General features: G+C 48.7%; 1 protein-coding gene across 4 annotated transcripts in view; it reads left to right on the forward strand.

Annotated features, from left to right (window-relative positions):
• The first annotated feature begins 3,115 nt into the window (after window positions 1–3,115).
• DAGLA (diacylglycerol lipase alpha) overlaps window positions 3,116–26,749 on the forward strand; it is a 68,600-nt gene continuing 44,966 nt past the window's right edge. For all 4 annotated transcript variants that reach the window (XM_064453000.1, XM_064453002.1, XM_064452999.1 and 1 more), the window contains exon 1: window positions 3,116–3,235. The gene's annotated coding sequence lies outside the window, so the exon portion shown is untranslated. The remainder of the gene's footprint in view (window positions 3,236–26,749) is intronic.

The following is a 26,749-nucleotide window of genomic DNA, read 5'->3' on the forward strand; positions in this document are numbered from 1 at the left end:
GGCTCTGCCACCCGCCCTCGCATGCAGTGATAGAGGGCAATGTCCTTCGTGTGAGGGTGGAGACGGGGGATTTCTGAGTGTTGACGGAGCGTTAAGGAAAACAGACTTACACAAAACAAAGTCCAAATTTGTTTGTAAATCGTGTCGCTGCCATACAGAAGCCTGGCAAGAAAGAACTGCCGATAGCTGTGATACACTCTGCTGGAGCTGAGCTATAAATACACTCTGGCCCTTGCTATCCAGCAGTCCTTTTGTGGAGCCGAGTTCAATACAGGCAGCTGGGGCTGCTCGCAAGCAGAAAGCCTGAGCTGTATGAGACTAATTGCCTCTGATGACTTGTGTACATTAATTGGCAGGATCTGGGCTGGTATGTACTCTATACCACCACTTGAACTGAAAGTCTTGAACAGCTACTGATTGTATTTTCCTTAATCAAACAGTCACTTCTAGTTTTCCTGAGATTCTCGCTTCTGCCCGCTCTAGATTCCAGCGCTTCCAGGAGCGTCTGCCCACCGCATGGCCGCTGCTCTGCTGAGAATGGTCCATGCTGAAGGAAACCCCTGGAAGTGCCACATGCAGGATGAAATGATTTGTCCAAATACTATATTTGGCACCAGCTTTTCATCTAAACCAGAGCCACTTTACACCTGGCTGGCAAGATAAAGGGACTTGAAATGAGTGTGAGCGTGATTTTTATGCCTGAGCGGTATACAAAGACCTCAGCATAAATGAATACCAGTGCTTCAAAGCTTTTGCTGAATGTTTTTTCTACCACCTATATAGTACTGTCAGGCTATTTTATTTTCAAGGCACAGTGATATCACTGAGCAGACCATCTGAAGGCTGTTCTACTTGCTTTAAGGAGGAATGGACACAGGGGTATATTCTGCTATCCCCTGCTGGATGAGATTAGCTGTTTTCTGGGACATGTATTCCTACCCACAGGAGACCTTTTTTTTTTTTTGCTACTTTTCTAGTCTTTTGCAATAAAAACATCTAAATTACGTCCCGGGCTGATACTTTAGTATTTGCTACGCTGAGGTCACCGCTGTGTCCAACCTTGGCCACTGCTGTCTCCTTCCCACCCAAATGCTGCCACCAGGGGAAGGATGTTAGGCCGTGTCCATCCGTACGAGGATTTTGACTGTAAGGGTGTGTGTGGGTAGGAGGCGATTGCGCTCGGATTGCCCGACAGCGCCGGCTGTCTGGGCTGTGCAGAGCTGTAACCGATTACAGACAGCAGAGCCTTACTTCCGTTTCAGTCGTGTTACAGTGTAAAGCCTTTTGATTAAAAGGTGATTAAACTTCATGCCCAGTGATAGTAAACTGTTGCTATCCATGCTGGGCATCAAAAGAGGTGTGCCAAGCGTGTGTGCAGCTGGTAGCTGCCCTGGCAGGCTGTAGCAGAGTGGGGTCCTGGCCTGGGGGGGTTGGTGAGGGAGGCCCCACTGCTGTCCTGGGAGGGCTTTTCTTGGGGAAGGGATGCTGGGAGAGCCAAGTAGAATCATAGAATGATCATAAGCCAGCACCGTGCCTTGTGGTCAAGGCCAAGGGTGTCCTGGAGTGCATTAAAAGAAGTGTGGCCAGCAGGGTGAGGTAGGTTCTCCTCCCCCTCTGCTCTGCCCTAGTGAGGCCACATCTGCAGGGCTGTGTCCAGTTCTGGGCCCCCCAGTTCAAGAAGGGCAGGGAACTGCTCAAGCAAGTCCAGTGGAGAGCTACGAAGATGATCAAGGGACTGGAGCATCTCCTGCATGAGGAAAGGCTGAGAGACCTGGGCTTGTTCAGCCTGGAGAAGGGAAGGCTGAGGGGGATCTCATCAATGCTTATAAATATCTGAAGGGCAGGTGTCAGGGGGATGGGGCCGGGCTCTTTTCAGTGGTGCCCAACGCCAGGCCAAGGGGCCACGGGCACAAGCTGGAACACGGGAGGTTCCACCTGAACATGAGGACAAACCCCTTCCCTGTGCGGGTGCCAGAGCAGGGGCACAGGCTGCCCAGGGAGGCTGTGGGGTCCCTTCCCTGGAGACATTCACCCCCTGCCTGGACGTGGCCCTGTGCCCCTGCTCTGGGGGTGCCTGCTCACGCAGGGGGTGGGACGGGGTGAGCTCCAGAGGGCCCTTCCAAACCCCCACCATTCCAGGATCCTGTGAATGGTTTGGGTTGGAAGGGACCTTTGGAGGCCATCTAGTCCAACATCTTCAACTGGACTGGGTTGCTCAGAGCCCCGTCCAACCTGACCTTGGATGTTTCCAGGGATGGGGCATCGACCACCTCTCTGGGCAACCCATTCCAGTGCTTCACCACCCTCATTGTAAAAAATTTTTTCTTATCTCCAGTCTAAATCTCCCCTCCTTTAGTTTAAAACCATCACCCCTTGTCTGTGATAGCAGGCCTTGCTGAAGAGACTGTCCCCATCCTTCCTACAGCCCCCCTTTAAGCACTAGGAGGCCGTAATAAGGTCTCCCCACAGCCTTCTCCTCCCCAGGCTGACCAACCCCAGCTCTCCCAGCCCGGCCTCGCAGCAGAGGGGCTCCAGCCCCCGGAGCATTTCTGTGCCCCCTCTGGCCCCGCTCCAACAGCCCCGTGCCCTTGTGCTGAGGGTCCCAGAGCTGGACGCGGCGCTGCAGGGGGGTCTCACCAGGGCGGAGGGGCGGAATCGCCCCCCTCGCCCCGCCGCCCGCGCTGCTGGGGGTGCGGCCCGCGACCGCTACCCGCGGCTTCCCTCGGAAAGGCGGCGCCGGGGCTGTTCTGAGAGGGGCGGGGGGCGTTGCTGGGGGAAGAGAGCCCCTTCCATGCTTGGAGCGGGGTAAGGGGGGGCTCCGGCTGCAGGGCTGGGCTGTGCCCCTTCCGGGGGGGTCGCAGCGGGACGGAAGGGGCTCCCTCGGGGGACGCTGCCCCTGGCCCCAAGCCGGGAAGGCGCGGGAGGGTCGGTGTGGGGGGGGTCCCTGCCGGGCTCCCCTCAGGCGGGGAGGCCCGCCCGCGCCGCCGCCTCAGGCCCGCCAGGGGGCGCCGCCGCCCCCCGTACTCACGCCCTCTTCCCCCTCCCCAACTCCAGCCGTCGCCATGGTGACCGCTGGGTGCGTAGCGGCCCTTACGGAGCTGACGCAGTGGGCGGCCCGGCGCGGGCGGAGGCGGCGTTCGAGAATCGGGGGGCCGCGAGGCCCCCGGGATGGAGGAGGAGGCGGCGGCGGCGGCCCCGGGCCTGCCTCACTGGCGGCGGCGGCGGTGGCTGAGAGGTGAGGGGAGGCGGGAGGGCGGCGGCGACCCCCGGCCCGGCCCTGGCAGGGGAGGGGGGAGGGGGCTGGCTGCGCCCCCCGCACCGGCGGGAGGGCAGGACCCCGCACCGGGCCGTGAGGGGAGGAGGCCGCCGCAGGCGCGGCGCGCTGAGGGGCGAGGCGGGAGTTGGTGTGGGGTGGGGGGGCTCCCGGTGTTGTCGCCCCCCGCCCAGGCGGCGCTTTGTTCTGTGCCGCCCCGCTCGGGAGGCGGCTGGCAGAGGCCGGGGGGTGCCCCGGCGGGAGCGTTTTCCTCCGGTGCTGCGGGGAGACGCCGTGGGGAGGGGGGACATCTGCAGGAGCCGCGTCTTTCCCTCCCAGCCGCGGGGGGACCCGTTGCAATGTGGCCTGTGCCCCGTGGAAAGAGGCGGTCCTTTCCCCCAGGCAGGTGCCAGGCAGCACATCGGGGCGATGGCAGGGGCAGGAGTGGGACCCGAGACCCCAGCCCAAGCTGGCCTTGGCTGTCAACGCTAGCCGGGTGTGGGAGGTTGGATGGGTGTTGCTGTCTGACTGTACAAGGAGAAGCTGGTGGTGTGTAGAAGGTGGGTGTGACACATGGATTCTTTCTCTCAGCCTTTATTCTCTGCAGGGACCGGTGTCTGAGACAGTTAGCGGGCACTAAAAGTACTTCAGCGACATGGATCTGCCGCGGTGGGTGGGGAGCCCTGACCGTAGAAGTCCCCAGTTAGGGTCACAGAGACCTGCATGCTTATAAAAAGTAAAGGAGATCTTAACAGCTGGGATGATGCCAGACTGCTCAGCCAGAATTCCCGCTGTGCCCATTCTGGGAATTGGTACCTGCCGGTGTGTTTGGGACAGGCTTCAGTTGTCGCTTGGAGTATAGGAATGGTGATTGCGGCGTCTGCAGGTCCTGTAACGTGGGGTGGTGCTTACAGCCAGCTCCAGGTGGGAAACGGCATAGCGATTGCCAAAGATAGTATATACAGTTTCTGGGATGCTGGAGCGTTTCAAAGCGTCATGTACTGAAAGCAGCAGATCTCTGTTTGATGGATTAGCCAGTGCGGTAAAGGAAATGTTTCTGTGGGAAAGTATAACCTCCACCAAGGTGGGGAAGATATTACTGGCCTGCCAGGGTAAAACCTTGTGTTACCTGGTGATGAGTTGCTACACCCTACTGACTGTCATCTTCTGGTTGAGCAGGGAGAAGTGTCTGAGCCTGTGTGGTCAGGCTGAGTGGTTTTAAAATAGTCATGGTTGGGGGACAATGAAATTGTAGGAAGTGTCTTTTGTAAAGACAGGAGCAGCTGAGGTAGCTGGGGGGGTTTAGCCTGGAGGAGGCTGAGGGGGAGACCTTCTCACTCTCTGCAACTGCCTGAAAGGAGGTTGTAGTGAGGTGGGTGTTGGGCTCTTCTCCCAAGTAACAAGCAATAGGACATGAGGAAATTGCCTCAAGCTGTGTCAGGGGAGGTTTAGATTGGATATTGGGAAACATTTCCTCACTGCAAGAGCGGTCAGGTCCTGGCACAGGCTGCCCAGAGAGGTGGGGGAGTCACCATCCCTGGGGGGGGGTGTTAAAAACCGTGTAGACATGGTGCTTGGGGACATGGTTTAGGAATCCTGGGGGTGTTGGACTTGATAATCTTAGAGGTCTTTTCTAACCTTAATGATCCATGAATCTCAGTTTTATGACATTGACTTTGGTGAAATGCTTATCTAGTGGGAAGGTGTCTACACTGTTAAAGAGGTTAGTGTGTGATTGGGGAGGAAGGAATATCTATTGAGCGGCGGTGGAAAGCTTTTGAAATAGAAAACATTATCTGGGTGAAGTTATTTGTGGTCCAAAGTGTTAGCTTTCTGTGCCGTAAAAGTTACATTGGGTTCTCAAAGCTGCTGCTGAGGATACAGCTCAGCCCAGAGAACGTGTGTCAGTTTGTAGTGGACAGGCAGGTCAGTAATGGCTAACGGGACAAGAAGCTTGAACAGCATCTGCTACGTGGTAAATCATGCAAATGGCCTGGAACTTCTGTAACCAAAACTCTTCAAAAAGGAGTAGGACAACTCTTCCCCTTTAAATCTGTATTTAAATAAAAGCAGAGATTTGGGAGTTATTGACTGTGCTGTTTTACAAAAATTTTACTCCCTCTGTAGCATCAAAATTGCATACTTGAACTGGAAACGTTTGATGGCACTGATCTCGATACTACTGACCTGTAAAACCAGATTTGGTCAGAATTCCTTTTTAACTTAAGGCACTGGGTGAGATTCTTCTGATCGCTGTAGACAAAATCAAATCAGAAGTCACAGAAACAGAGATTGCTGGAAGGCCCTGACAGCTTAATCGTTGCTGGGAAATGGGAATGAGAAAGGCAAACTTCAGTGTGCTGTGTGTCCACCCGTTCCTCTTCTAGAGTCCTGGGAAGGAACAGTTGTGCAACACTATGATCTGAGCGGTTAGGACTGAGTAATGTGCTGCTCCAGGAAGAAGAATGGGAAGGATGAAAATACTCCCTCCAATGACACAGTTATGTTTAAAAAAAAATTAGAGAAGAGAAATAGGGTAAGCCAAAATACCTGTCAGTCTGTTTCATAAAACAAAAGATGAATGGAACCCCCGTGCAGGTCAGTTTGTCTCTATTTGTGACGTGACCTCTAATCCTGGGCTGCTGAAGGTACAGATGTTTCATGGCATTTTATAGTGCCAAGCGTAAAAGCGGACAGAGGGGTGTTTCCTGTGCAGCCTCATCTTAGGAGTTAGTTCATTTTTGAGTTAGTTCGTCAAAACTAGGTTGCTTTGGTTTCTGAGTTGCAATATAATTGTATGGATTTGCAAAAAAAGATTTATAAGCTTCTTCCAAGCCTTCGTGGCTTAGAATATTCTCCTTAAAGCAATATAAATACCAATGGTTTTGGTTTTGTGGGTCCCTTCTGGACAAGGATCAGCAAGGTGGAGACCTGTAGGGAACATGAGAGTGCTAACACCTGAGAGGGTAAACCCCAACGTGCTCGGTACCCTGCTCGGGCTGTGAGGCTTCGAGTCATTTACAGGCCAGCCTAAAATTTATTAAACTTTCTTGCATTAAACCAGCAGCGATTCTGTTCTGTTTTCAGGTGGGGGAAGGATGTTTGAGACTTCTTCCTTGGGTAGCAACGTTTTATATCTACCCTAGAACAAGCAGCTTTTGCTTTGGGGAGACTGCCTGCACCCTGCTTTTCCTCTGAGAAAACCACATACTCCCCTTTTCAGCTTGCCACCCAGGTAGCGGTAAATAATACTTAAAATATTTTAAAAAATAGCCCTAGCAGTCTCTCTGGTCCTGAGAATGATCCAGCAGATGAATAAGTACATCCTGAGCTGGATGCAGCATTGGAGTTTGAGGAAGTTACATTTAAAGAGGCAGCAATTGAGGTGCTTGGAAGAGTGAAAGTGTTTTCATCTGCTTTGAGAGCTGCGGGGCTGGAGTTTTTAGAGAGCTGGGGGAAAGGAGTTTATGAAAGTGCCCTTTGTGCTATCAGGAGCGTGACAAATGGACTCTGGGGTCTGTGGATAGCTTTGGGATGTTTATTCTTGCTGGAATAGATTCTTTGAGTAAATCAGACTTTTAACTTGAAGCTAGTTTACGCAGATATTTTCTTTATTCTGCACTGTACGTACATGGTACTGTTAATTTAAGCGTATGTCTGCCAGAACAAACGTACGTGGCCCGTGTTTCACGGTGGTGGGAATCATTGCGATGCTTCTGGTTAGAACGACAGTCCTCCGCTTTCAAGCTAACGCTTTGTTTTGTGTATTTCTAAAGAGAAATGGGAGGAAAAATCTTGACAATTTGCCAGGGGCAGTATCTGTCCAGCTTTGAACTTTTAAGACAGAAGAAACGGAAATTATTTTTCTGATTTCGATAAGAAATGGAAAAGTTTGCCCACTGAAAAACTAAAATCAACTTGCTATTTAAGAGCACAAGTATAGCTGGGAGTTGATAGTCTATTCACAGGGCACAGAAACAGACTCTAGAGGCTGCTCCCTTTGTGCAACCATGCTGATCCTGCTCACTAGATCTCACGCTGCTTTCCAATAATACAATATATTTTTTGTCCTCTACAGCAGCAATTGCTCTACATAGAATTCTGTAGTGCAAGATGCTAAGCGCCCTTATTCGGCTTGCTTGTTCGGGTCCACAAGCTTAAGTCATGGCGCCTGGCATCTTGATCCTAAGTTCATTATAAAACTCAGTGTATATAAGAACGTACCCATAACTGATCTGTTAAAATACCAAAAAAGTCTAAAATACTGTGGACTATTTAATTAACTATTTGAAGCATCATGACAAGCTTTAAAGAATATTAACGATGCATGTGAAAATCGATGGGCTGATATTTTTTGAAGCAGCATATAATAAAGTGGAATATCCTAATATAAAATGCATACAGAATTAGGGTTTAAAGGCAAAGCATAATGCTGCTGTACTTTGCTGATGATTTTGAATGAAAGGCAGAATTCTTCCTGAGCTTTAGAAGAAATGTGCCCTCTATTTTCAGTCTGTCTTTTCTGTTTTATCCTTTTCTCTCCTCCTTCCAGCAAAAGGGGTGCGGGTCCCTTACCTCGTACACTGGCTTTGTTTGAGAAAATGTCAAGCTAAAAGATGAAATAAAAAAAGTTGCTGATTATTTTTCTCTTCCTTGCAGCAAGAGCAGAAAATCTGCATGGCAAGCAGAGAGTGCTCGATTAACAAGGAGTTTTGTCATGGGCTCTGAACCCCTGAGCTTCTAGTCTCTCTGCTTTTCCATGAATGCTTCTTTAACTGGACTCGTGCTCCTGCAGACTCTTGCAGAGCCCTGGAAGTCCTCCTCTCCCCCCTCCATTGGAATTTCTGTCCGTCTTTGAGGAGGCCTGGCCTTCTGGTCTCCTTCAGGTTGACTTCAAGTGTCTGTGGAATTGCATGAGAACTCATGGCTTTTAGTTCTGTTCAAGCTATTAAATAAGTAGCCAGCTTGCTTTTGGTTCGCGCGTGTTCCCTTTATGTGAAAGGAAAACTACAAGTTTTTGTAGTTTTGACCTTAATAAGAATTTCTCCCCAAAACCAGGATACAAGAAGCAATCCTGAGTCTTAAAAATTGTAGTTTTCCTTGTGTTCTTCACTTGCCATTTCATCAGCTGCTGTTGAGCAAGCAATGATAAAAAACCCAGTGCGACTAACTTCTAGTAAGCTAATAATAGGACAAATTGTCTCCCAGTTGTTTAAACTGATCTCATTTCCATAACCTTATGCACAGATCTACATTGCTGCATCGGCAGCAATCCGGTAACAAAGCCCTCTCCTAGCATGGACCTGCTGATAGGGCTGTTGTGGGGAGCCCAGCTGAGCCCCTCGGCGTGCAGCGATTGCCCAATGAGTGGTCTGTGTATTTCCTGAATGCCTGCTGCTTCATAAGAAATCTTGTGAGCTCTGTCCTATAGCTATAGGATTGTGCTGCTGCACGAACTTCCATTTCAGAAGAAATTCTGAGTCTTCCTCAGAGCGAGAATGTCCGTGTGCCCTGAGGGGGTGCTGGCTGAGAAAGCCCTCTGGCGCACTCCTCAAGGGTATCTGTGTCAGGCCCTCTTCTTCAGCGCGCTGGTTTCACTTGGGGCGTTGGCATCTTTAGGGGTGAGTAAGCACCGAAGATCCTTTTCAGGAGTTTGTTCTCCCACCCTTGCTGGCAGGGTAGCTTATTTGGTACAGTTTGGTGCTCCGTGACATGAGAGGGGAAGATTTGCTTGGAGCTTCTGAACAATGAGTGTCATATTATTGAAGAGCTCATACCCCTTGGTGAACGAGAGCAGAGACTTGCTGATACTGAAATTGGTTGTATGAGATTCTCCTCTTCTTGTGAAGACACGGTAAGATCATTTTAAACAGTGTTTATGGTTACTAGGGGTAATTAGCTAATCGATAAATACGAGAAGGCTACCTTAAATGAACAGGTGCTCTGAGCATTTGCCATGTCTTTTTTCCTCTGTTACATCTGCTTTTTCTTTGTGATTTGTTGGTGTAGTGGTATGACTGTTCGCACAGACCTCAGAGATCCTGAGTTTAGATCCAAGCAGGCTTCCAGACTTCAGTCCTTTTTCTTTCCTGAAGAACAGCAGAAGTGCAAATAAAATGGTGAATCCTGTAGGCCACCTTAAATGAAATTGAATCGGAGAATAGGCAGAAACAGGGAAATTCAGGACCTTGCTATTATAGTTTCACTGCAGTAAGTACAATAGAAACGGTGAGGCTGGTGTGAAAAAAAAAAAAAAAAAGCTCCAGTGCATTTCTACCCTGAAATGTTTCCATTCGGGTCTGCTCCACATCTGTTACAAGTTGGAATTTACACAGCTCTGCATCTTTTTGAAAGGAGAATGAAATTTAATATTATGTCATGGCTTGTCTTTTTGGCACAGATCGGTGTAATGTGCTTGCTGGTGTTTACAGCCATAGATACAGCCTTGATGTATTTTTGGAATATAGATTCCAGCTCAAAAGTCTGAGCTTCTGGAGGCTTGTCTTTTCCCCATGTGATCTGCCAAATGATCTTGCAAAACTGTGCTGTTTTCTCTCATGGGAAATTAACTATTTCATCTCCCATTAACTAAGAGCAAGTCAGATGCTTCTTGTGAGTTTGCAGCATCTCAGCCAGCCTATGACTGTCCGGGATAAAGTGAATCCTCCCTTCTTGTGTGGTCTTGCACACTATATTTCTTGGTCACATCAGGACCCCTTAAAAGTGTTCCTCACCAAAATTCAACTTCCCGTTATGCTTGGCTTGCCTTTGTCAGTGACCAAAACGTATGTTCTTTCCTTTTTGAAACACAACTCAGATTTCAGTGTTTGAAAATTCAGACATGAGAAGTAGTAAATGAAGTGAACTCGGAGCAACCCTCCATCGCTAAATGGGTCTGGAACAGTAAGCGGACCACTTTGTTGCTTGTCTGCTGTGGAACTCAAAATAAGACCTCTTTTAAAAGTGAACCAGCAAGAACTTCAGTCTCAGACCCTCTGGAAATGGCAGAGGTTTTCTAGCCCAGCAGACTGTCTCTTGTTCCAGGATATCCCTGCAAAGACATGTGTCCTTCCATTTCAGCAGCCCTCTGTGGCTGCTTTACCCCTCAGCTGGATTTAACCTTTTAAACCACAGTACTCTTTATGTGACACTGTTCTGTCTGATTCAGCTGTTTGTCACCATCTCCATGGTATCCAAGTATCCGCTAATGACAACCCCTTCACTAAATGAGAGTATTCAGATATGAACCTCTGTAGTTTTGCTTGGAGGGGAAATGTGGCGGTGATCCCCTGTCAGAGGAAGTGAAAAAAGTTCCTATTTGCCCTGCTGAATGGCAAATAAATTACGTCCTTAAAAGAAAATGAAGAAGCAGTAATTTGTGACTCCTCTCTTAAGTTCCTGTTATAGTGGACGCTCTTTTTCTTCCCTGAATAGAATGGAGAATGACAGATTTCTCTGAGAGAGTCTCTCTGTGTGCTGTGGGACTGCTCTTCCCCTCACCTTTGTCATTTTCACTTATTTTCTAGCAGAGAAAGAGGCTGCTCTTTCTTTTCAAGTCTTCCTTCCGAGGTTAATAAGGGGCTAAAACTATTTGGCACATGAATAATGAAGCGCATAGGAAGCGAGAGATGCCTTTCCTGAGATGTTACGTGTGTGTTCTAAAACCAGAAAGAGTAGAGCTTTCCTCAAACTTCCGTGCCACGAGAGGAGCGCAGGGCAAAATACCTTCATGTAATTGTGGTGCTAAAATTCCCCTCTAAATTTCATGCCTGTTAATGGTTCAATATCTTGCTTTTGGAAAATGGTCTTTTATTCTCTTTTTTTTTTTTTTTTTAAAAAAAAACAAAAAAAGGAACAGGCTTTCTTCCAGATCTGAAAGCAAACCCTTTTGAATATCTCTGGGGCCATAATTGAATTTAACCTAATAGGAAATGGGGACGTCCACAAATGCAGTGTTGTCCTCCGTGCTTCCAAATGTTAACAGCCTGGAAGGGTCTCAGATAAAGGTCTTTGCTGGTTGCATGTAGCTAGTTAGTTTACCTTGCGTTTTAGGACCCCAGCTCTCTGCTGGTGGGGAAAAGAATTCGAAGCTTTGTCTTTCTCTTGGATGAGGGTGGAAGAATTAGTACAGGCGGGTTTGGAGGTGGGAACCACGTAGGATGCTGCAGAAAATGCTCGTTGGTCTGTGAACGGGTGGCTGAGTAAGTGTGGTGCATGCATCTGAAATGCCTCGTGGGAGCCCGCTGGTAATATTTACAGAGTTTGTGAATCTGGAGTATGCGGCGTATGAGCTTGCACGCGAGGCCAGGAGCGTCAAGTATGTTTAATTTGCCCCGGTGAAGGGTGTGGGGAAGCTTGCTCAGGGAGGGGTGGGCAGAAACCCTGAAAAGCCGCTGTGAGGTGGGTAGCGGGTATTTGGGGAGGAAAGACGTGACCGTGCATACTTTGGCAGTTTCTCTATAACCCAGTGTGCAAGTTTGCAGGACGTGCCGTTTGTGTATGTGCAGGCCCACGTGCTTCTGGGTGGTTAGATGCATGTTGGGGAAACAAACGACTCTACGTGTGCCCTCCACAGTGTAAGGAACCGGCGTTCCGGTGTTCTACCGGCTTCTCGTGCGTTCGTTCCCTTGGAACAGCTTGAAAGCATCTGGTTCGGAACTCTAAGGTATATTGCATCTAACCTTTCTTCTTTGGGATGTGATATCACCACAGAAATAGTGATTTTCCTTCTCCCAGGAGAGGCAAAGAGCAGAGGGAGTCAGCCCGCTGCTGTGTGCTGTTCTTTGACCGACGGATTCACACCCTTGTTCTCCTGTGCTGCTGTGTGAGTCTGGGCCTGCTGAGGGAAGAGCCGGGGGTGGTTGGGTGAGGTTAAATGGATGTTTCAGGACAGTAGCAGAGAACTAAATGGGTGAAGGAAGTGTCTAGCATCGAGGACAAGACAAGGAAATGAGCCTTTGCGGGACTTGAACTTTTGTCATGGCGTGAATTGAAAGCCCGATAAGGACTTGCTGCTCTTTGCATTTGGAGGTTACGCTGTGGAAGCTGGGGAGGTGAAGTAGCAGATCTGCTCTGAGGCTGCTTTTAATGACTCTGAGCTCTAAGAAATCTTTGAGTCAGGAGAGTAGAAGGAAGTTCACTGCGATTATTCTCCGAAATGAGTATGCATGCTAATATGAAGTGTTAGATTACTTTTTTAAAGTTACGTGACAGCTACTACTGGATGTACAGAGGGATTTTTTTAGCTCCTCTGAGGTAAGTCGCCTGGGTGGGCTGAGGAAGAGGATGGAGTTGCCCAAGGGAACATGGAAGTCTCTCCACCACTTGAGTATCCCCAACTGCCTTTCTCTGAGCTACCTGAGCTAATTATTCTCTAAAAGCATTGCAATGTTGTGCAATGGACGAGTCAATGTCCTTTATGTCCCCAGCTGCTGTTGTGTTTCTCTGGTGAAAAAAAAAAAGGGTTTCCTGCTGCTCTGCTCATCTTTCCCTTCTAGTTAACTCTTCATTTGTTATAAATGCAAAAAGACTTGAAACCAGTGTAACGGATAGGTTTTCAATTGAACAGAGAACAGCAGGAGACAGAAAGCTCTAGTCTTGCTTCCCACTTGAGTGTGTTCACAAGGAATAAGGCCTTTCGTTCGTATGCCCGCAGCACGAGACAAGGAGCCATGCTTCTTGGAAAACGACAGAGTTAAAGGGAAGAAATCGCATTGGTTCCTGTTGCTGTAGCTGCAGGTGTTTTGCATTTTGTGTCACTGATCTGTATATCGTGGCTGTGAAATAAAACCCTTTGGAGTGCAAAAGCGTGAAAGGGTGTGGTTAAAGCAACCGGGAACCTTTTCACTTTAAATTACCTGATTTATGACATGAAAATCTCAATGTTAACATAGATTTGTTTTGCAAACCGTTCAACTGTAAGTTACGTGGTGTTACGCCAAAACACTCCCTCTTGACTAGCATGTGAAAATAGAGCTCTCGAGCCTCTGGTCTAGACCAGAAGGGCTAAAGGCTCCCGACGAAAGAGTAAGTTGAACTTTCAGTTCTTTCAGCAGGCACCATTTCAGCAATACGCTTCATCTCTGTTAATATTTGAGGAAGTTTTTTGGGTGGGGAGTGTGAGTGAACCCCCTTTTTTCTTCCTGTTGAGTTCTGGACTGCTTTCATAATCCCAGTATGTCTGGCCTTGCAGCTTTTGTGTTGACAGTATGAACTGCAGGTTGGGCTTCTGCCTTCGCATCCGGAGGCGCAAGCCTCGCGCTGCCAAGAAGGTGCAGTGCCAGAGGGTGGGATACGGGAACTTCGGGCTGTCCAAGCCTGGAGAAGCAGGAGATCCTGTTTCCAGAAAACATGTCCGTTTGTTTCATTGTACTTCAGAAGAATATGCTGGTGTTTGCTCAACTGCCTCGCACCTGGCTGCTCCCGCTCTGCAGGCGTTTTGCAGGAGTTTGCATTTCGTAATGGAGTTTTTTTAAAAACTCTAGATTTTTTTATGAGAAAAAGTGATGGATGCCAATTAGGAGAGAGGAAAAGGGAGGAAGATATGATTATCGAAGACTCGGTGGCCCTCAACACCACCTCCTTTTTGTAGGGAGGAGTAGAAGAGATAAGAAAAGTGTTACCTTTATCTTTTCTACAAATATGCACGGTGTTCCTGCTGCAGAGGAGCAAGGCTACCAAGACTTCATTAGATATTTCTGCTGTTGGAAAAGGAGATGAGGTTGGAAGCAGTTGTGGCTCTTACGTTCCTATGGGAACAGATAGGAGATGCAAGGGTTTGAATTCTCAACTGTAAGGGGGTTTGTCAGGAAAGGTGGGGAAAGGATTTAATTTCTGATTTGAGTGGGAAACTAATATTCATTCTCTCCCCATATTGGCTCCTGACTGCAAGTTTTTCCTCTGCTGAAGAGGAGACAGAATTTTGTGCCGTGTCTTCAAGGCTGCTTCACTCCTCCGTGGCCGCAGAGTTAATTACAAGTTGGACAATGAGATGCATGAGTCCACCCTGCCGCTGTTTTACCAACTCAGCAGTTCAGTGCTCTTTGTGGAGAGGGGCAGCAAAGAGACCGCACATGTCTGCTGGACGAGAATGCAAACACAGCTCTGCTCCAAAAAGCAGTGGTGCTTGTAGAGCGGGGTTAGTAACCCGGTCTGAATGAACGCTCCAGACTAAACTATTTCTGAATCTACTCTTACCACCCCATTTAAAGTAGATAAGATGGTTCAGGGCGGCGACATGCAGTTCTGTTTCCAGTGCACTAAGCTGCAGCCTGTTGTTAAAGCAGTTCCTAGCAAATGCAGGGCTTTGCCCAGTCCTGCCTAGCATGCCTTGCTTCCTGGGGAGGTCGGCCGACACGCTCTAAGTAGGTTCTCCCCGTTCAGAAAGGTTGGGTGGCGTAAGATTCATGGTGTATCAAGGAAAACAGCTGCATGATGTGACCCAAGAGGAACTGCAGTCCCAAAGACAGGTTGCTCCGTCTGAAAATTGAAAAGGAAATGGCATAAAGAAAGGAGCTTGATTAAGGAAGAGGTTCAGGTTTCTAACAATAAGTGTCTTGTTTCCAGCTAAATTCAGTAGAAAGCAGGCACCTGCCTAGGGGTGGTGCCTTGCTGGCTCTTGCATGGGTGCACTTCCTGGTCACCAGCAACAGCTTTCTTTTTCTTTTTATTTTGAAGAAATCTGGTGGCTTTGTCACCTTGTCACGGTAGCTAAAGGCTCAGGGAAAGAAGGGAGTTTAGTCTTAAAATGGACCTTGTCAGGTGAGTAAATCCCATCATTTTGCACTTACCTCTTAGAAAAACTTCCCTTTAATGTCCTTACACATTCACATGATTTTTCAGCTGCACATCCTGTTTCTTTGACTGTTACAAAGTCAACACAATATGGCCAGTGAGCAAAACTAGGACCGTGGCTCACGTCTGCCGATCGTACGAGCAGTAGGTGTGGCGTTTGAGACTGAGCAGGGATGCTTCAGCACCGCCGCTGTCGGTGCTGTTTGCTGGCGCGGTGGTAAGTCGGGGTGTTGGGGCCGCGACTGAAGTGGTCCTGCTCAGTGGAGCTTTTCCATTTGGGAGCTTCCAGGGCCACGCCTGCCGCTGTGGCTGGGTTATGGTCGGCACATCTGAGGACTCCTGCCTGTAGGTTCCTGTCTTTTATTTTAATTATAAGGGGGAATAAGTCTTCCCTACCCCCAAAACTATGGGTTTTCAATTAGTTGGTAGCTGGCCATTAAACGTGATACTTGCTTGGTACTTAAAATCTTCACTCTGCTTAGTGCAAATAATATCGTTTCTTCATAGTCCTTACATTCTCCGTGTTACCAATGTTGTAAAGTGCAATTTGAATTAAGATCACTTAGGTGTGCAGAGAGGTTTAAGTGCTTCAGTTCAAGAATAGCTCTGCCTTCTTTGCAGCCTTTATACTGAGCGTGCTTGGAAGACTTTGAACTATTTACAGAACATGATTTCAGCTTCCTCATGGAGGGGAGAAAACCCACCCTAGAAACGTGGGGGGGGTTGAGCTTCTGTTCTTGACTGCAAAAATCGCAAAATTTGATCTCAGATTTCCCTAAAGTCAGTATATGGAAAAGTTGTAGGCACTTGAAGAAAGCCGGAATATTAATTGTGTGCTTCTGGTGCACGGCTCTTGTGTTCTCCGGAGATGGATAGCGCAAAGGTCACTCTGCAGCCCTCGCTGGCAGCCTGGAGCAGGAACACCATGCCTGGTTGCTGTCAGCTGACGGAGGGCTGTTAAAGTGGCAGGCTCTTGCTCCACTCGCTCCATGTCTTCAACTTTCCCCCCCCTCAGTCTCCTATTTGATGTTTTACTTCTGGTTTCTTTGACTCCCATCCTGACAATGCTGTTGTTTCCTAAATCCTTTTTCAACTGACTGCGTCAGAAAATAAGTTGTTACTGTACAGTTTGTTAGGGGCTGCCAGTTCTGGTCGCCAAAGGGAGGTGAGGGTGCTTTGGTGCTGTGGCTCAAATCCAGCCCAAAGTGAGGCCGAGCATCTAAGTCCCGGGAGGCCAGCGCATACATACATAGCACGTACGTGAACGTACATATCTACACTCTCCTGTGACAGCCTGGAGAGGAGCCAGAGCAGTGGCTCTGCTTCTCTCTGGGTTAATGGGGTTCCCCTGCCTGCCGTAGCGCCCCTGAGCTCCTCGGCGCTGGTGGAGATAAGCCTTTGGTGGGGGGATGGCTCCTGTGGTGGGCCCGGGAGGAGCTGGATGAGGGTGTTACTTGGGTTCCCCTACTTGCCATTGTGCCTCTGTGCTCCTGGGCGTGTAGATGAGCTTTTTATCCTGTAACCTAAGACATTTCAGACACCGAATCGTCTCTCTGCCCCTCTGCTGCTTTCACGTACAGCCTATCACTGGTGGAAATGCATCATTTTTCTACTTCGCCGTGTTTGTCTCCTCCCTGGCTTATTAGGGTAAAGCATAGGGAGAGGAGGAGGGGGAGAGAGAAGGCGGCACGTGTAGGCTGCTGGTGTTGCAATTTAAAACCCACTTGTGGAAAGAGAGTGGGGTCATTCTTGTGTCCTTTGTATACTTTTTTTTTCCTTCTCCAGATTAACTTCAGTCTGGCAGCTGGAACACCTTTAAAGTTTCCGTGGTGCCAGGAGAGATCGTTGAACTGACGGTGAATTATTCATGGTGTCATTCTGCCAGTATTCTTATTTCCTTACTCCAGAGTGACTGTTTTGGCCTGTTGGTGTCATTTGTTGAATTGAAGTAGGATACTGTATGCTAGTGCCTGCTCTTCTGCTGGACACCCTGATCCTAGCTGTGTCTGAGGAGTGCAGTGGAGGAAGGAGGAAGCCTGTGGATGTTCATATTTTTTTTTTCCTCCCAGTTTAAAGAATGCTTGAATTCATCATGCACTGGGCAAGCCATTGCTCCAAACTGGGTGCTGTAGCAGGCTATGCTTTCTGGGTCTTTCTGCTTTGCTGTTTTCCTCTTTGCAATGAAAAAAAAAATCATAAATTATCTGTGCAGCTTTCTGCCACATGATATACTGGATGCTGTGCATCCTAAGAGATACAAAAAGACTAGTTGTTCATGTGAATAATAGCCACACTAGTATGTATAAATAAGAGTTCTTCATTATCTTGCATCCAGCAGAAATGTAATCACTAACTGGTTCTGATAATGAATTCCCCACACGGTGAAAATACTGCAAGATTTTCATCAGGCACCCTTTTGTAACAGACCTCTTGACACGTACCCCCAGTGCTACAAATTTCAAGGAAGGAATGCAGGAAACCGAACCGTCTGATGGGAGGGGGAAGGCTGGAGGAGGCGAGTGCTCGACCACGCGTGGATTCTTGAGGTCACCAGAATTTGAATGTCATATGTTACAGGCATAGATTTCTTTTCCACTGGAGGAAGTGTGTTGCCTGTGGAGTGTGGGAAGGACTGTCAGCAAGAATACAGGGAAGGTATGTGAGAAGCTACCTGGCATCGAAATGCGATTGTCGTGTGATCTGGTTTTGAGCACTCAGGAGATCCCCTTCTCCAACAGCTTGTGGTTACAGTCTTATTTTGGAAAAGAATTGGAGCCATCTCACAAGACTCCTCTGTAGCCTTTGTCCTTGCGTACTGTCGTCCACGCAGATGATCTCAGACTGTGGTTTGAAGGTCACGTAGTTTGCTAGTCCCGTGGGCTACGCTTGGTGGTCTGCGAGGCCCGTGCAGAGTTTAAGTTGAACAAAACAGTTCTGCAAGGATGCAGGCAGAATTGCTGTAATTCCTTTTCAAAAAGGGCTGGGAACGTTTTTCCCACATTGCCCAGACAAGAACTGTAGGAAATCTCAGCTTGAATGTTTGTGCCTGTGTTTGGAACTTAAGTGACCGAGTGAAGAAATTGAGGGAAAAAATGTAGCACAGGATTAAGATGCAGAAGAGCTCAGACCTGGGCTAGGCTCGTGCCTGATACTTAGGCACTTGGTTATGCCTTAATCAGCTGGGTTAATTGCAATATAATATTGCTCAGAGGTCTTTGAGCGCTAATCAAGGATGAGGATCTGAATCAAATACTATAACTAAAAAAGATTAAACACAGATACCTTTATTGCACGCTTTGAAAGTTCACTGGCAACAACAGTAAATGAATTAGTTGCCGAACCCCAGATCCTGTGCTTGTGATCTCTTCCAAGATGATGATAACATTCTCACCAAGGACTGTTTCAGGCATTTACTTCTGAAGCCCAGTTAAAAAGCTTTAAATGAATGGATGCTTCATGGTTAATTGTAATATAATTAAAGGAAAGGGAAAAAAAGTCCACACCTAGATAAATCCTGCGGAAGGCATTGCCACAAAGGCACTAAATTTAATTACAGGGATAATGATGCATTGCCTACAGGGTAAGAGGAAAAAGTACTTTCTCTTCTGATAGCCTAAAACTGTGTCCACTCAGGGCCAATCACTTGTCCTGGGGTAGAGCTGAATAAACAGCTTTTTATATTTTTTCTTACAATCTGGTTTGGATTTGCGCTGGTTTTGCCTGGGGTAGAGTTAATTTTCTTCATAGTAGCTATGTTTTTTAGTTTAGTTTTAAGTAAGCTACTTCAGGTAGCTGTGGTTTGGATTTGCGCAGAAAGCAGCATTGATAACCCCGGGACGTCTCTGTCCCTGCTGAGCAGGGCTTGCACAGAGCCAAGGGCTGCTCTGCCCCTCACCCCACCCCACCGGTGAGGGGCTGGGGGGCACGAGGAGCTAGGGGGGACACGGCCGGGACAGTGACCCCAACTGACCCCAGGGATTTCCCACACCACGTGGGGTCATGCTCAGCACATAGAGCTGGGGGGAGGAGGAGGAAGGGGGGGACGCTGGGAGTGATGGCGTTTGCCTTCCCAAGTCACCGTTAGGCGTGATGGAGCCCTGCTCTCCTGGGGATGGCTGAGCCCCCGCCTGCCCGTGGGGAGGAGGGGATGGATTCCCTGGGTTGCTTTGCTTGTGCGCGGCTTCTGCTTTACCTGTTAAACTGTCTTTATTTGTACTTGACAGTTGCTGTACGGGGAACTGTCTGTTACCAGCTGAGCATGAGCCAGCAGTGCCCAGGTGGCCAAGGAGGCCACCAGCCCCCGGGCTTGTGTCAGCACTGGTGTGGCCAGCAGGAGCCAGGCAGGGATGGGGCCCCTGTGCTCGGCACTGGGGAGGCCCCACCTCGAATGCTGGGCTCAGGTTTGGGCCCCTCGGGACAAGGAGGCCCTTGAGGGGCTGGAGCATGTCCAGAGAAGGGCAGCGGGGCTGGGGCAGGGTCTGGAGCACAAGTGTGCTGGGGGGTGGCTGAGGGGGCTGGGGGGGTTTAGCCTGGAGAAGAGGGGGCTGAGGGGAGCCCTTCTCGCTCTCTGCAGCTGCCTGAGAGGGGCTGGAGTGGGGGGGGGAGTCGGTCTCTGCTCCCAAGTCACCAGTGATGGGACGAGAGGAAATGACTCAAGCTGCGTCAGGGGAGGTTTAGGTTGGAGATGAGGGAAAATGTCTTCCCTGCAGGAGCGGTCAGGCCCTGGCACAGGCTGCCCAGAGAGGTGGGGGGGTCACCGTCCTTAGATGTGCTCACAATACATGTAGATGTGGCACTTTGGGTTTAGGAGTCCTGGGGGTGTTGGGTTGGCAATTGGACTTGATGATTTGAGAGGTCTTTGAACCTTAACGATTCTACGATTATCTCAACCCACGAGTTTTCTCACATCTACCCCTCTGACTCTCTCCCCCATCCCATCGAGGGACAATAAGCGAGCGTCTGGGTGGCGCTTAGTTGCTGGCTGGGGTTAAACCACAGCAGGATTTTAAGTTCAAGGGCAAAGACTCATTTAGCATTTGAAATTTCTTCTCTGCTAGATTAGAGGAAAGGTGGCTTCTCTTATGGAAACCAATTTAAAAATGCATCCTTTTCCAAACAGCTGTTGGTAGTGATCTTGTCCGTTTTCTCTGTATGAGCCTGCCTCGGTTAGTAAGTTCTCTGTACAAAGTGTGGGGTCACCTTCTGTTCTCTATTTTTCTCATTGATGGGAAAAGTGAAGTTAATTTCCTTTGTTTTTCGAAAACTGTTAAGTTACTCATGTCTTAATTTTCCAATAGAAGTTAGTTCAATGTCGAGAGAGATTTGAACTGGGACCACCTGGCTTTTGTCCAGGACGTCCAGCAGCCAGGTCCCAGAGCTTTCATCCTCCCGTCTCCTGTATTTGTACCTGGGAGCAGGTAACAAGGCTTTGTTCAGCTCTGAGGACGACCCTGCTGATTTTCTTCAGGAAAGATGGCATTTTCCTTGTTCAACTCAGACAGGCGTGGACTTCAGGGATAGTTTTAGGAGGAGCACGTTATGCCAGTCCACCCTCTCTTGAAAAGAGAACAGTACAACTGAGTCAACTTTGAAAATAGGATGTTGGTATTTTTTTCCCTGGAGGGTAGCCGGGTGCCAGGCAAGATGGGCCAGCCACACAGCTCTTCACGTGCTACTTGCTCAAGGTAAGATGGCTGTTCTTGTTGCTTTCTCCTTTGCAGTTCACTGGCACCAAACTGATGTCATTTAGACGGAGCTTGTACCTAATTTTTGTCCACTTCTCTTTGGCAGGAGATACCTAGCTCCTTTCCCAATCCCTCTTTTGTGATCTCTGAGCCTTTAATCTTATTTCAATGATTCTCCACTCTATTTTAGTAACCATGGTTTTGATTTATGTTCTGAATAGTCTCCTGCTGCTTTTTAGTACCTCCTACCATAGCCCAAGCAGTCCGCAACACCGGAGTTGGTGGACTCCTGTGTGTGGCTAGTTCAGGTTTCCTGCACTCCGTTAGCTTGGGGAAGAATCGATCCTGGTTTTCTTTCAGTATAACCAGTCGTTAGCCGCAGAAACAGTTTCAATCTGTGCTTTTCAGTTCTGTACAGCTGCTTGAAGTCAAGGAATGCTTTTTGCAGGGTATTTCTACTGCTGCAGCTCTCCTCTTGTCACGTGGGGTGTCTGCTTCTGCCTCACCTCCTTTCACCTCGCTTTTGTCCACCTTTGCTAAACTCATTCTTGGTACAGAGCTGGATGGCCAAGAGGGTAGTGATGCTGGCCCTGTAGAGACAAGGTTTTCTGGCTCCTCCCAACATGTGCTTAGTGACTTCCCCAGCAGCTGCCAAGGAGAGAAAGCGAGGAGTATATGGGAACAAGGGGGATGGTGGCAAGAGGGAGAAAAATTTATGCATCTTCATGAAAATATCAAGGCAGCCCTTGTGGGTCAGGCGAGAAACACTCTGCTTATGTTGTGATCTTACACCATTAGCTACAAGCTCTGCCGTGCCTGCGTTGGTATGCAGGAATATACAGTAGTCCCCACAGTCTGCTTCATATAGCCCCTTCAGGTCACCTTCCTCTGGAGCCAGAGTAGTGAAGTGAGCAGAAAATAGCTTGCTGTGTGATGTTCCCGGTAGAGGCCCAAGGAAAGTCAGCCGGAAAGTATCCTGCAGCTGGGATTTCGGACGAGCTGTGAGGCAGAGTAGAAAGGTATAGATGATCAGTATATGAAGGAGACACCTGAGAAAATGGGGGAGTGCTAATTTAGGAAATAAGGGTGACGACTTGGGCACGCTCTGAGAAGGAGATGTGTGGTACCCAGGAATGTGTGGCTATGCTACCTGTAACACTGAGCTTGTCAGGCATTCGGGGAGCAGAGGGCAAGATGGCAATGAGCTGTTTGAACTCCAGGACCTCTGGTGATGAACCCACAGAGGAAAAACAGGCAGAAGAATTCTGTGTAAGCTCTAGCAGAACAGGAAAAAAGTTTGAGGTAAATACGTACGAGACAGAGTAAGAGTATTTGCAGGACTCACAGCTGGAAAACTAGAGGACCCTAGAACGTAAGCAGGAGGTCATCTAAAATTGAGTTGTCTAATTAAATAATTGAGCTAAAACTGAATTCTCTACTCATCTCCTGGCTCTCCCTGGGGAGCAGGAGGAAGGGATACTGGCTAGTGAGGGGTGGGCTAAGGCACGTGTGCTGTGTGACTGCCAGGCACAGCACCGCCAGCAAGGGCCTGGAGGGTTTGTAGATGAGCTCCGCGTGCAGATGATACGCTGTATGTGTGTGAGAAGGTGCTGTGCGTGGGTGTTGTGGAGGAGGGATGTGTGTGCTGGTGTTTAGAAGTGTAGCTAATGGAGGCTCTGTCTGAAGAGAAGGGCTTTTTAGCTCTGGGTTATAGAAAGATATATATAAGGCTTAAATATGACACAAGATCAGAGAAACCTGGGCTTGATTCATCCTTGCTTACATAAGCAAAATGAAAATAGGATTCCTGCCTTCTATCACACACATCCAGATCTGAGATTCAGGAAGAGTCTAGCTATTTCAGCTTGGCAGGATTCAGCCCAGGATTTCAGTTTTATCTTGCTGTATCGTTAGGGAAGCACTGGCTGGGCACGGATTTCTGAGAGGAGGAGGAGGAGGAGGAGGAGGAGGAGGAGGAGGAAGCATTTGGTCTGCCTGTCCCAGTGATTGATGGTACACAGAGGTGTGGGACCTGTGCTGTTTGCTTTCTTGCCCCTCTTGCAGCAGCGCTGCACATGCGTGGGTGCAGCATCTTTACGTGAAGCACCAGCTGGAGGAAGGGGCCGCAGGGAAAGCAAAGTCCTAAGTCACAGGGGAACTGCCTGGATTTGATTTCCACGGGGTCTGAATTTGGGACTTAATTTCCTAAGCCAGGAGGGAGTTCGAGCTGCATGCACTGAAGAGTTGGTGATTTTTTACTTCTCTCAGTCACGCTGCGCTCTTCTGTAGTGATCTCCTCTGGGTTCCTAATGGGCAGGCCATTTGGGCTAGAGAACAGCTGTCAGCAGCTGGAAGGAGGAGCTCTGCTTGTCTCGAGGTACTCCAGGGCATCTTAGCAACAAAAATGTGGAGAAATAGATGGAGGGCCGCAGAGTAATGTAATCAAGGGAAGCCACAGAAAATGTGGAGACTGAAAGAGAAAAGGGAGTAAGAGAATGACAGAATAATGGGGGAGTGGGTTGCCAGAGGAGAGAAAGATGTATAAAATCGCAAGGATTGGGTGAAGAGACAAGGGAGGCTTTCAGAAGGCGGCGTGCATGCATGCGTGTGTGAGAGCAGGACTGCTCTGAACACAGGAAGGTGCTGTTACCACCAGGTCTGGGACTCTGTATGAGAGGAGCTGCCTGTAGAAGCACATCGGTGTGTGCGTAACCGTGGAAGGAGGCTGCTCCTAAAGCTCACGTGTGTACGGAGCAGGGCAGACTTCAGAGGGTCTCTGTGAGGTGACTGGGTTCCTGCAGCACTGAGCCCTGGAGGGTGGTATTTATAGCAGCAACCACTGAGGCAGGAAAAGTTTGCTCAAGCTGTCATTTGTGTGAGCCAGAGAGCTGGAGTCTAGCTCTCCCTCCCTCCTGCTCTTGCTTTCTTCAGATTTTCACTGTAATTAGCAAGCTTTACATGAGCCGGGTCAAAGCGGCAGCTTTCTTTAGAAGACTGTGTTCTCCAGACAGGAATAAGGAAAGATTATTTTTTTCTTCTGGGAATACTTAGCCTGATCATTTGTTTTATTTCAAGGGTTGTTCTCGTGCACTGAGGTGGAAGCCACGAGATGGGAGGGGCAGAACCACATTTCTTCTGAAGTTGCAGCAGCAGAAGCCAGCATCTGAAAATTCAGAGTTAGGCTTTAAATGTTCACTTTGAGCTTAGGAGCAATAGAAGAATCTTTATAAGATTCTAATCTGGACAAATTTGGGCAGGCCTAGGGTGAGAAAAGCATGTTAGCCAGTACAAGGCTGTTCTACTGGTGTTTACCTTGAAAGCCTGTTTCCTTTAAAATCTGAAAAGCTTCCTTTTGAGTACCCAAAGTGATAGGCTGAGAACGGTGGAGGGTCAGCGTACAGATACGGAGGGTTGGTACCTGTGTTTCTGTGACAGACGGTGGCAATGCTCTATTGTCACATGCTGTAAGGCCTCTTACAGTGTTATCTATGGAAGGGATATTATCCAAGTCAAGGAAAATTCCAAGCTGAAATTCACAGTTCTCTGCTCTAGGGTTTCAGCAAATACGATGTGGTGTTTACGCCATGCGGGGTGTACATTGAAGGTGGTCACTGCTGTGCTGACACTTGGGTTGGTAAAAATGCCTGCCTTTGCCTGTGTGTGTGCTTGAGCAGCACGCATATGCCCTTCACCAGAGCTCATGACTTTGGTGTTTGATCTTTGCTTCATTAATGCCCCAGGGTAAACATTCAAGTGAAAGTGGATACGCGCCACCGCAGGGGCATGTGGCCTGGGTTCGTGCCAGGAGAAGCCCTCCTCTGGAAAGCATGAGTCCTCTGGATGGTAGGAGATTATTAGACTTCACAAGATCTTGTTGGAAAAAAATGGATTCAGGGTTGGTTGTTTTTGTTTTTGAGATTACTTCTGTGAAGTCAGAGTTATCCTGAGGTCGGGGAACGATGGCAATATAGAGTTAAGCTGCTAAAGAGGATGCCGTAAATATTGCTTTAGGTTCTGGTTTATTAACTGTGTTTGCAAGAATCACTGATACGTCTGCTTGCAGTATATCCTGAGGTTAGATTAATTTTCAGTGAAGACTCTAAGAAATCCAGAGTTGTGAGCAAGAAATAGAAGAGATTCTGCTTAATAAGGTGCAAAGTTGATGCTCCCAGGAGGAAAAGGTGTTCAAGAACGTGTAGACGTGGCACTTCAGGGCATGGTTTAGGAGGCCTGGGGGTGTTGGGTTGGTGGTTGGACTTCATGATCCTAGAGGTCTTTTCCAACCTTAATGATTCTGTGATTCTATGAAAAAGCTGTTGGAAAGCGTGAGCCTCAGAAGGTGTTGGGGAGTAGCAGGAGAAGGCAGACGTACATTTGCAATGAAATACAGGCACAGTGTTTTTGGGGGTATCGCAGCACCTGAGAACGCTCCTCCTTTGGAATACCGCTGCGGAATGAGGTGGGCCCCTTGCGCCCTGTGTTGGTGTCTGTCTAGCAGGATTTTAATTTGAACATTGGAAGAAAATGGATCAGGGGTTGTGGGAGAGGTGGACTTCTGGGGCTTCCTGGTTTTGGAGTGACCTGTTAAAAGATAGTTGTGCAATAGGTTAACTGTGTTTGTGTGGCTGTTTGTGGGAGTAAAGATGTAAGGGGGGAACATTTAGCAAAGGGTAATTCGTTGTGAGTTATAAGAAGCAATCCTTAGTGGTGAATGACATGGAACAACAGTGAGAGCTTAATTGTTTGAGTCATTTACAATAAGCTAGAGAGAGCTCTTAAATTCAGATCTCATCCTGGGTGATTTAAGGACAAGGCAGAATATGCATGGCCTTTGGGGTATATGACCTCGATGACCCAGTCTTTTCAGTCTGATTTCTAGGAATGTAAGATACAGGCATGTCCTTGCCCAAAGTAAAGAATATGAAGCACAAGCGGGAGTCTGAACCCAAGTGGAGGCAGAAGCTGTCCGACAAGATCAGCTGAGGCATTTTAGTGCAAATGTAAAAGTTGGAGACCAGAGAGACAACGCAGGGGCCAGATGTTTGCTAGCAACAGAGCTGTCAGCCCAGGGCCCTGTGATCAGGAACATGATTGAAGGAAATGGCTGGAATAAACGGGCAGCACCAATGAAATGAGAATAGGTTGACTCTGAGTAAGGTTCAGACCGTTTGAAGCCGATTTCCAACGTAGTTGAGCCTGGCAGGTTCACATAGTTCGCATCCGCATTTAACGATTGCAGATTGCATTCAGAAAAGGTGCGTTAGGGTTTAGTCTACCAAAGAACTTGCCACATAGCAGCGATTCTCAGCATTTTTGACTTACAACTGGGCATATACCTGCCTAACCACTTAGTAATGGGCTGTGAGAAAAGGAAGAACCACAGGATAAGTTGTGAAGCGGAAAAAGAAGCACAACCTGTGAACCCCGGTGAGCAGGGGGTTGCAATGTGGAGTGAGAAGCTAGATGCCCTGAAGTTTTGCATGTGCCCCTGTTACTCCTGATGATATCACAGCCTTCCGTGCTAGGGGGAGGGAGAAGAGGCACTGTTTTTAATTCCTTAGCTTCTTTCTCTTCCAGAGACACCTTCCCTTCCTGTATGAAGCAGTCACAGACTCACAGAATCAGAGAGTTATGAGGTTGGAAAGGCCCTCTGGAGCTCACCCCGTCCCACCCCTGCTGGAGCAGGCACCCCCAGAGCAGGGGCACAGGGCCGCGTCCAGGCGGGGGGTGAATGTCTCCAGGGAAGGGACCCCACAGCCCCTCTGGGCAGCCTGTGCCCCTACTCTGGCACCCGCACAGGGAAGGGGTTTGTCCTCATGTTCAGGTGGAACTTCCCGTGTTCCGGCTTGTGCCCGTGGCCCCTTGGCCTGGCGCTGGGCACCTCTGAAAAGAGCCCGGCCCCATCCCCCTGACACCCACCCTTCAGATATTTATAGGTATTGATGGGATCCCCCCTCAGTCTCCTCTTCCTTGGGCGTGAGCAGAGCCAACATTTCCGCCGTCTCTCCTGGCAGTTGCA

The sequence above is a fragment of the Phalacrocorax carbo genome, chromosome 5 (genome assembly GCF_963921805.1).
Source record: "Phalacrocorax carbo chromosome 5, bPhaCar2.1, whole genome shotgun sequence".
Taxonomy (NCBI): Eukaryota; Metazoa; Chordata; class Aves; order Suliformes; family Phalacrocoracidae; genus Phalacrocorax; species Phalacrocorax carbo.